This window comes from Triticum aestivum, chromosome 3B (assembly GCF_018294505.1).
Source record: "Triticum aestivum cultivar Chinese Spring chromosome 3B, IWGSC CS RefSeq v2.1, whole genome shotgun sequence".
NCBI classification, from domain to species: domain Eukaryota; kingdom Viridiplantae; phylum Streptophyta; class Magnoliopsida; order Poales; family Poaceae; genus Triticum; species Triticum aestivum.
Window position 1 is genome coordinate 315152031 of NC_057801.1, and position 11209 is coordinate 315163239.

An 11209-nucleotide genomic window follows, 5' to 3' on the forward strand; every position below is an offset into this window, starting at 1 on the left:
AGTTGTTGCTCATTACTATTTATCTTATCACAAAACTATCTATCACCTACAATTTCAGTGCTTGCAGAGAAAACCTTACTGAAAACCGCTTATCATTTCCTTCTACTCCTTGTTGGGTTCGACACTCTTACTTATGGAAAGGACTACGATAGATCCCCTACACTTGTGGGTCATCACTGGACGTCTGAAGAAGGGGAAGACTATGGGGCTAAAGTAAAGGAGGAGACAAGTTCAGACGAAGACGAAGCCCCATTACCTCAGCCTGGGGACATGCATATGGAGTTTAAAAAGTCAAGCCTCCTTGATAGAGCAAAGAAGCCAAACATTGAGTTTATCCCTTTTCGTCTCTTACAGGAAAATAAATAGGAATTATGCAAAAGAGTATTAAGCCTTGAGAAGGAGATCGAGGACCTAAAGGAGCAAAATATTATACTCAAGCGTAAATTGGGGAACAAGCCTACATCATCAACAACTCCTGCTTCATCACCTCCGAGGACATAATCACATGGGTACGGGCACTCCCCTTGGCAACTGCCAAGCTTGGGGGAGGTGCCCCGGTATCGTATCACCATCACACTCCTATCTTTACCGCATTATTTGGTTCGATCCTTTTAGTAGTATCTTGATCTAGTAGATTGAAGTTTTGATATCAAGTAGTTTGAGTTTTGCTTTGTGATCTCCTTTTGTAATCGACTCCATGAGCTATCTATAATAAAGATTAGTGTTGAGTCAAGGGCTTTGCTATGTTGCTATGATCTTGAGAAAGTAGAATGAATAAAAGAGTTCATATTGATCTTATGGATAGTGATAATTTCACACATAGAAAGTATGAGGCATAAAAATTGTTGAGAGTTGATGAACGTAGTTTTGGTCATCATTGCAATTAATAGTAAGTGATAAGGAAAGTGGGGTTCACGTACAATTATATTATCTTGGATACCTTTTTATATTTGGGAGCACTCATTAAGTATGACATGCTAAAAGAGTTGACGTTGGACAAGGAAGACAACGCAATAGTTTATGTTTTCCGACATCTCAGTTAAAGTATATTTTCATTGACCTTCCAAACATGTTAAGCTTCCCTTTCCCCCTCATGCTAGCCAAATTCCTTGCACCAAGTAGAGATACTACTTGTGCTTCCAAATACCCTTAAACCCAGTTTTGCCATGAGAGTCCACCATACCTACCTATGGATTGAGTAAGATCCTTCAGGTAAGTTGTCATCGGTGCAAGCAATAAAAATTGCTCTCTAAATATGTATGACTTATTAGTGCAGAGAAAATAAGCTTTGTACGATCTTGTTGTGGAAGTAATAAAAGCGACGGATTGCATAATAAAGGTCCACATACAAGGGGCAATATAAAGTGACGTTCTTTTGCATTAAGATTTTGTGCATCAATCCTAAACGCACATGACAACCTCTGCTTCCCTCTGCGAAGGGCCTATCTTTTACTTTATGTTTTTACTTTATGCTTGAGTCAAGGTGATCCTCACCTTTACCTTTTTCATTTTATCGTTTGGCAAGCTCCTCGTGTTTGAAAGATCGTGATATATATATATATATATATATATATCCAAATGGATGTAAATTAGGATGGGCTATTATTGTTGACATCACCTAAAGGTGAATACGTTGGGAGGCAACACAATAAGCCCCTATCTTTCTCAGTGTCTGGCTGAAAATCCATAACCACAAGTACTGCGTGAGTGTTAGCAAATGTAGAAGGCTACAAGATAGTTGAGTATGTGAGCTTGCTGAAAAGCTCTATTGTTGACTCTTTCTAATGTTATGATAAATTGCAATTGCTTCAATGCCTGAGATTATAGTTTGTTAGTTCCCAATGAAGTTTTTGAACCATACTTGACATTGCGAATTGATTGTTACTTGAGTATAAGAAATCATATGATAAAATATATGTTGCTGTTATAAAAATGATCATGATGCCCTCATGTCCGTATTTTATTTTTATCGACACCTCTATCTCTAAACATGTGGACATATTTTTCGATTTCGGCTTCCGCTTGAGGACAAGCGAGGTCTAAGCTTGGGGGAGTTGATACGTCCATTTTGCATCATGCTTTTATATCAATATTTATTGCATTATGGGCTATTATTACACACTATATCTCAACAATTATGGCTATTCCCTCTTATTTTATAAGGTTTACCATGAAGAGGGGGAATGCCGGCAGCTGGAATTCGGGCTGGAAAAGGAGCAAACATTGGAAACGTATTCTGCACAGCTCCAAAAGTCCTGAAACTCCATGAAACATCTTTTTGGATTTAATAAGAATTTTTGAGTGAAAGAAATACACCAGGGGGACCACACCCTGTCCAGGAGAGTGGAGGGCGCCCCCCCTTACAGGGCGCGCCCCTATCTCCTGGGCCCCCTGGTGGGCCTCCGCTGTCCATCTTCTACTATATCAGAGCTTTTACTCTGGAAAAAATTGTGAGCAAGCTTACGGGACGAAACTCCGCCGCCACGAGGTGGAACCTTGGCGGAACCAATCTAGGGCTCTGGCAGAGCTGTTCTGCCGGGGACACTTCCCTCCGGGAGGGGGAAATCATCACCAACGTCATCACCAACGATCCTCTCATCGGGAGGGGGTCAATCTCCATCAACATCTTCACCAGCACCATCTCCTCTCAAAACCATAGTTCATCTCTTGTATCCAATCTTGTATCAAAACCACAAATTGGTACCTGTGGGTTGCTAGTAGTGTTGATTACTCCTTGTAGCTGATGCTAATTGGTTTACTTGGTAGAAGATCATATGTCCAGATTCTTTATGCATATTATTACTCCTCTGATTATGAACATGAATATGCTTTGTGAGTAGTTACATTTGTTCCTGAGGGCATGGGTGAAGTCTTGCTATTAGTAGTCATGTGAATTTGGCATTCGTTCGATATTTTGATGAGATGTATGTTGTCTTTTCCTCTAGTGGTGTTATGTGAACGTCGACTACATGACACTTCACCATTATTTGGGCCTAGAGGAAGGCATGGGGAAGTAATAAGTAGATGATGGGTTGCTAGAGTGACAGAAGCTTAAACCCTAGTTTATGCGTTGCTTCGTTAGGGGCTGATATGGATCCATATGTTTAATGTTGTGGTTAGGTTTACCTTAATACTTCTTTTGTAGTTGCGGACACTTGCAATAGGGGTTAATCATAAGTGGGATGCTTGTCCAAGTAAGGGCAGTACCCAAGTACCGGTCCACTCACATACCAAATTATCAAAGTACCGAACGCAAATCATATGAACGTGATGAAAACTAGTTTGACGATAATTCCCGTGTGTCCTCGGGAGCTCCTTTCTCATTATTAGAAATTGTCCAGGCTTATCCTTTGCCACATAAAGGATTGGGCCACCTTGCTGCACTTTATTTACTTTATTTACTTGTTACTCGTTACTATTTATCTTATCACAAAACTATCTATCACCTACAATTTCAGTGCTTGCAAAGAAAACCTTACCGAAAACCGCTTATCATTTCCTTCTGCTCCTCGTTCGGTTCGACACTCTTACTTATTGAAAGGACTACGATTGATCCCCTACACTTGTGGGTCATCATCGTTCCATGATAGCATGCCAAGTTTCATGAATTTCAGACGAGTTTTGGATTTACTAGAATTTTAAAACCATGTATCTCAATGTTTGCGGCCAAGCGATGGTGCCCTCGTATTTGAAATTCATTCCCATTTCTTGAATGGAACCTATGCATCCAACCAAGGACACACATTTGATTTTTTCATCCCATTTATATGCACTGGATCATGTGCTTGTAGTTAAAATTTGAATTATGCCCGTAAAATGCCTAGAAAACTCAGTTAATGTATAACGAACCCCGAAAAAAATCCAAATTTTAACACAACACTCCTGTTATTCTATGTTGAAACTAGAAAAAATTTGAAATCAAGAAGACACAAAGGTGACACTGTCAGTGTCAAAACCAGCAGATCTCGGGTAGGGGGTCCCGGACTATGCGTCTAAGGATCATAGGTAACAAGGAGGCAAGGGACACGATGTTTACCCAGGTTCGGGCCCTCTTAATGGAGGTAATACCCTACTTCCTGCTTGATTGACTTTGATGAGTATAGGGGTTGCAAGAGTTGATCTACCTCAAGATCGTAATGGCTAAACCCTAGATGTCTAGCCGGTATGATTGTGATTTTCTCTACGGACTAAACCCTCCGGTTTATATAGATACCGGAGGGATCTAGGGTTGTACAGAGTCAGTTACAGAGAAAGGAAGGTACATGATCCAAACGCCAAGTTTGCTATCCACGCAAAGGAGAGTCCCATCCGGACACGGGTAAGGTTCTTCTATCTCGTATCTTCATGGCCCTTCAGTCTGGCCCATATCACATAGCCCGGACACCCGAGGACCCCTTAGTCCAGGACTCCCTCAGTAGCCCCTGAACCAGGCTTCAATGACTATGTATCCGGCGTGCAGATTGTCTTCGGCAGTGCAAGGTGGGTTCCCCTTTCTGAATACTCCAAATTAGTTTTCTGCACACAAAGAGCTGCGTTCGGCCTTGCTTAACACGTACAACCCTAAGATGTAAAAAGCAACAATACTTAAAATAAGTCACGTCCACGGGCCACTTTTCCGGCGAGCCGTTATGTTCTGGCCTTATTATTATTCTGAACCGTTTTACAGCCTCGTTTCACATTTTGAGGTATGGCTAATGACACGTCTTGTCAAAGCAGAGATCTTGTCCCCTTATTATGGGATTCTCATCAACAGGGGTTTTGGGTAATCCAACCATGTCGTTCACACGTCCCCTTGGGAATAGGCTAGATTTAAGGCTTATGAGGGGGCGCTTGATATTCGCTGCCTCTATATGAGGAAAAGACCCATCTGTTCACCTCACGCCTTATCGTTCCTCTGCATGTTAATCCCCCGATCCAGTGCCCAAGTCCTAATCTTTCCTTCCGCCCCATCTTCTATAGCCATGGACGGATCTGGCTTTCAGGGCAAGTGGATGGCTTCCTCTGTAACGGAGAAGAACATCCACGATCTATGGGAGGCGAGGGACCTGACGACGGAGATCAAACACAGGCTTCCAGCCCCAGAGTAGATCATCACCACCCAGAGCCCGACGAAAGGGTGGTTTTTATTCCTCACTTCCTTCGAGGACTCGGGTTCGCCCTTCACCCCTTCGTCCGAGGTCTCATGTACTTTTATGGGCTGGATTTCCACGATCTGGCCCCGAATTCCTTCTTCCACATCTCGGCATTTATCAGCATGTGTGAGGCATTTCCCCGCGTCCCTCCACACTTCGGCTTATGGCTCAAAGTATTCAATGTGAAGCTGAAGGTGGTTGAAGGCCAACACGCCGAGTGCGGCGGCGCCATGGTGAGCAAGCTCAACCGTGTTTCTTGGCCCAAAGGAAGATTTGTGGATACTGTCAAGGTGTGGCAGCAGGAGTGGTTCTATATCAGCGAACCCCGCGGCACCAAATGGGCTGCCGCTCCTGCCTTCAGATCTAGACCTCCACCGCATCTCGCATCCTGGACCATCAAGGGCCTAGATTGGGAGTCCTGGGACGACGTGTCGGTGCTACAGAAGAGTATTAAGAGCACGACAAACAAGGACATCACCCTTGCTAATGTGATTCAGGTGATGCTCATCCGCCGAGCTCTCCCTTGCCAGCGACGGCCTCTCAAAATGTGGGAGTTCAATCTGGAGGGGCCACGGACTCTGCAGCACTTCTATGGCATGAGCACAAAATGATCTGGAAGCTGCTTTTTAAGAAGCAGAAGTCGTGGCCACGGACGTCCGACGACACTGGCCTCGACTGCAACAATCCGGCATCCCCAGTAAGTATCATATTGCCGAACACTACTTAGCTTGTCAATCATAAGGAGGGGTCCTGAGAATTCCATCTCCTAAACAAGACTGGATAAACAAGGCCGAGCGGATTCGGTGTCCAGCCCCGCTCCCCGAAAACCCAGCCGATCCTCTATTAATGAAGATGCTGGTCCCGGCGCCCTATCAGGCGCCGCAAAGACGGCCAAGAAGAAGAAGAAGACCAAGGAGGCACAAGGCGACCTTCATCCCAAAGAGACTTCGGGCGCCGTGTCCGAAGGAACCGAAGCTCCTTCCTCTAGCGAGGAAGAGGAAGACGAGGATGAGGAGGAGGAGAGGAGGAGGAAGTAGAGAACCCTCCTCCCAAGGGGAAAAAGAGAGAGGCCTCCATAGATCCGGAGAAGGGGGCATTCAAGAGGGGACGGGTATCCCTCTCCGATGACTCGGATTCGGGTACCGAAGCTGTTCCCAACACCGCCCCCGCACCAAGCCCCTTGCCAAATCATGAGTTTCCTTAGATGTCTTATATACATCTAATTATTTTTATAGATTATAAGAATAATATCAAATTTCATATCGCAGTCCGGCTTGTGACATTCCTCAAGAATCTCCGTCATCGGGGGATCTTTCACCAGACAAGATGGAGAGCGAGAAGCCTCCACGAGCTTCCTCGCCTCCTAGGGCGGACGATCCTGAGGTGTCATCCCAAAGGATTTCTCCGGGCTCCGGAGAAGTACAGGAGAGGACCAATGCGGCACCGGAGGCTGCCGATAAAATGGAGGGTGCAACCCCTATGGAGACCGGCCATGGGGGTCTTGGGTCATCCGACCCTCAGCCGGATACTGTTCTGGAGACCCAAATGGTTCCGGAATCGGATCGGCAGCCATCTCTGCAGGGGGGAGATGGCGACCTCTACGAATGCGGAGGCGCCGAACAAGCTGATGGATGCAATACAAGGTGCATCCGTCTTGGAGGAGCACCGTACCTTAGTGGGTACGGTGGTTTAAAAAGTTCTGTCTGCTAAGAGCGGACTGGATGAGGCCTTCACGAGCCTACTAACAGGCTTCGCGGTATGCGATGTAATGTATTTTAACCGCTTTTCATAACATATCTGTCTATATACAGATAGTAGCCCCTGAGACTCTATTTGGCCAATGAAGGACGGCGAATAGAAGATCTATAGGTACCCACAGTAAATAACATACTTAGCCTTTTTGATAAACATCAAGCATCACTGTTAGCGGCGACCGCTCAAGCTGCCGAAGTTTCCAAACTGAAGAGGAAACTGCAGCTGGTCGATGAGGACAATATCCAGATTAACAAGCGGCTCAACGAAGTGCAAGGTATGTTTCAAGTGCTCCATATTCCATGGAATTATTTTGCAAATGCTTAAGTGAAGCTCACAACTGCTATATGCATAATTGCAGATGGAGATGCTGAGGTCGAGACACTCAGGAGTGACCTTGCCCACGCAAAGGAGCATGCAAGGGTGAACGATGCGGCCGCTGAGAGAGCGGCTATCGATTTGAATGAAGAAAAGCCACCCGGCGCCAGTCCGAGGAGCGCGTATCCAAGATTGAGCAAGAGCTCAAGGACGCAACTCGCAAGTGTGAGCTCCTTGAGGAGGGGAATAAAGCGAAGGCAGTCGAACTCTCCAAGGCCCTTTAGGACGCCCAAGAAGCGAGGTCAGAATCTCGAGCGGCTCGCGAGGAGCTCTGACAGGCCGGACAGATAGCGGCTAGTAAACCGTTTCTTTTACAGTCTAAGTTTGGCAATCAGAGTAATGCCTTACTTAATTGGCTATGGAGTTCTCCAGACTCCTTTGCAGATCTACTGAAGAGCGCCGCTGACGCAGCGCAGCTCTACCGGGCCCAGGAGGGGCATGAGACGAAGAAGCTGTTCTAGTTGCAATATGCGACGCAAGAGCGTTGGACGCTGCTTAACGACCAGATGGCGCAGTGGGCCGAGCTGCACAAGATGTCCGGACGGCCATGATGGAAGTTATACTCCGGCTGTGGCCGACTGAATCCGTTCTGAGCTCTTATTTTGGCCTAGTGCAGCGACTCGTCGATGTCGTGCCCCACATTGAGGCCATCAAACAGTCGATGTGCATAGATGGTGCACAGAGGGCTTTTGCCCGTGTCAAGGTGCGCTGGGCCAAGATGAAGGCCACCGTTGTCGCGGTGGAGGCTCCTCCCGAAGGCAAAGACCACCACACACCGGAATGTTATTTAAACGATGTCCTAGAGGGTGCTCGTTTGATAGAGGGTCAATGCTCAAAGGACATGTGTCTGAACGACCCGCCCGTGTGTATTATAGATATTAAGGCTTTGTAATATATTTTGTGCCATTATCTGAAGTTATTTGCCTCCTATGTGGCCGCTTTTGTATGTCTGAGAGTTTTCCAGTCGTCGGCTTCGACCCCACGTAGATGCTACGGGGGTGTTCGAAATAGCACATGAGCACTGTTGACCCAACATCTCGGTCCATGATGGAGGTGTCAGTGCGGCGACCCAGGCAATCGGACTATACGGCTTAACCGCTCTCACTTAGGCATAGGAGTTTGATAATTCGGGCTACAAAATAGCCCCTAGTATGTATGTTACTATCCGAATGTGGATGCATTACGTATATGACTGGGAAAACAGTCCTTAGTTTAATATGGAAAAATCGCTAAAGATTTAGTAAGTCACCGAACGGCTGACCAGCTCTCGCCGCATCCTGACAGTCAGTTTTAGGCTTTCTCTACTGAGGTGCTTGATCAGATGAACCAGAAACACAATCGCAGTAGTACTCCCTTTTCTACCTTAGCCGAACAAACAAAACGTAAGGTAGCAAACACAGGAGTCGAGCAACCCAACTATTGACCAAAGACATGATTCGAAGCCGATGCATACAACGCCAAGCTCGGGATGCCGAAGTGTGCTACAAAGCTGTTTGGGCTTTCATTTAATGGCTCATAAGTGGCCGTATAGAGCCCCTGGCAATGGGTGTCGAGGTATGTGTGACAACTGGAGAGACGGACTATAGTTTTATAAATAAAGTTGATACCAAAAAAATTGTCACGACTAGAATCTAATTGATACTTCAAGACGTGATCTTATAGAGGGTACCATAAGCACCAAAATCATTTTACATGCCGAGGGTCTAATAACAAGGAGAAAAGCTCAGTACAGGTCCTTTTAAATAAGGTTTGGTATGAAGAGTCCTTTGGATGTCCTGCCGCACATCTGCGTCGCCTTCGTCCTGTAGAGGGGGGTTCCTTGAAGGAAACGGTCTTCTGTTTGCCTTACGGAACCGGGCTTGGAGTGGGTCCTTGTAAGTTCGTAGGATACGTGGGCTCGGATGCACCTGTGGTAAAAAAGTAAGCGAAAAAAGGTGGAATATCATATAGGGTCGAGCCGTACTATAGACCTTCCCGTATTGTGCCTCCGCCGATGCCCAAGGCATTTTGAGTGCATAATGATGCATGTGCGGTACGAATTCCGCGGATGTGCGCAGCGATCTATGGAGGCGGAACTACTAGTCTAGCTCTGGATGTACCGAGCCACTAGCTTGTGGGACTGACTCTTTTAACAAAGTCCAATGGCTTGATGACCGACGAGGTGTGCGGCTTAAGTGGGCCGCTCTATACCTCGGCTGGGAGCGTTTTGTGTTTTCATTGACTGTTATAGCACCACGTGGACCGGGCATCTTGACCTTTAAATATGCATAGTGCGGCACCGCGTTGAATCGAGCAAAAGCGGTCCGTCCAAGCAGTGCGTGATAGCCACTTCGGAAGGGTACGATATCGAAGATCAAGTCTTCACTGCAGAAGTTGTCGGGCAAGCCGAAGACAACTTCCAACGTTATTGAGCCTGAGCAGCGGGCCTCTATGCCAGGTATTACTCATTTAAAGGTACTTTTCATGGGCTTGATTCTTGACAGATCGATACCCATCTTGCAGACGGTGTCCCGATAGAGCAGGTTAAGGCTGTTGCCACCGTCCATGAGGACTCGCGTTACATGGAATCCGTCGATGTTGGATCGAGGACCAAAGTTTCCAATCCTCCATGACGGATACTGGTCGGGTGGTCCTTCCGATCGAATGTGACCGGGCAAGCCGACCATGGGTTGAATTTTTGGGAGACCGGCTCTACGGCGTAGACATCCCTTAATGCGCGCTTGCGCTCCCGTTTGGGGATGTGTATGACATAGATCATATTAACCGTTTTGATCTCGGGGGGGGGGGGAATTGCTTCTGCCACCTGTGTTCGGTGGGTGAGGCTCTTCATCGTCATCCTCGCTGGGTGGCCTTTTCCCCTCGTGTTCGGCGTTGAGCTTGCCGACCTGTTTAAACACCCAACTGTTTCTGTTGGTGTGATTGGTAGGTTTATCAGGGTGCAATGAATCTGGTCAGGCCGATCAAGTATTCTATCCAAACTAGATGGACCGTCTTTGTTTCCTTTGAATGGCTTCATCCGCTGACCGGATTTTGAGCCATTGAATCCGGCGTTCACCGTCGTGTCTTCTGTATTGTTTCGACGCTTGTTCTTGTTGCGTCGTGGTTTGCCATTGCCGTCCCTGACTTCAAAGGTGCATGGGTCGCTGGTGCTATTGCTTCTATGAGCGAGCCAGCTATCTTCTCCCGCGCAAAAGCGGGTCATAAGTGCGGTACGGGCTGCCATAGACTTCGGTTTCTCTTGGCTGAGGTGTCGGGCGAGCCACTCATCTCGGACGCTGTGTTTGAAGGACGCGAGGGCTTCGGCATCTGGACAATCCACAATCTGGTTCTTTTTAATTAGGAACCTGGTCCAGAGGTTTCGGTTGATTCGCCAGGTTGCTAGATTATGTGACTAAGGTCATCGGCATGTGGGGGCCGAACATAGGTACCTTGGAAGTTGTCTCTAAAGGCGTCCTCCAAGTCTTCCCAGCTTCCAATAGAGTTTTCTGGGAGGCTATTAATCCAATTGCGTGTTGGTCCCTTGAGTTTTAGGGGGAGGTACTTGATGGCATGTAGGTCATCACCGTGGGCCATGTGGATATGGAGAAGAAAGTCTTCAATCCATACCGCAGGATATGTGGTGCCATCGTATGATTCAATGTTCACTGGTTTAAACCCTTCTAGGAACTGGTGCACCATTACCTCATTGGTGAAGCAAAGAGGGTGTGCGGCTCCTCTGTATCGGGCAACGTCACGATGTAGTTCAGATGGAGTCCGTATGCGGTTTTCGGCCCTGTGAGGTTGTGTTTATTGCGCCAGGCCTGATGGTCGTCCTCTCGCACAGGTGCATGCCCTCGTGATCCATAAATTGATCTGGTATGACCGGCTCTATTGTCCAGGTCCTGTCGTAGGTCATGCGTGTGTCCTGCGTCCGCTGTTTCTCTGCCTCTAGGGCGAGGTGGCCCAGG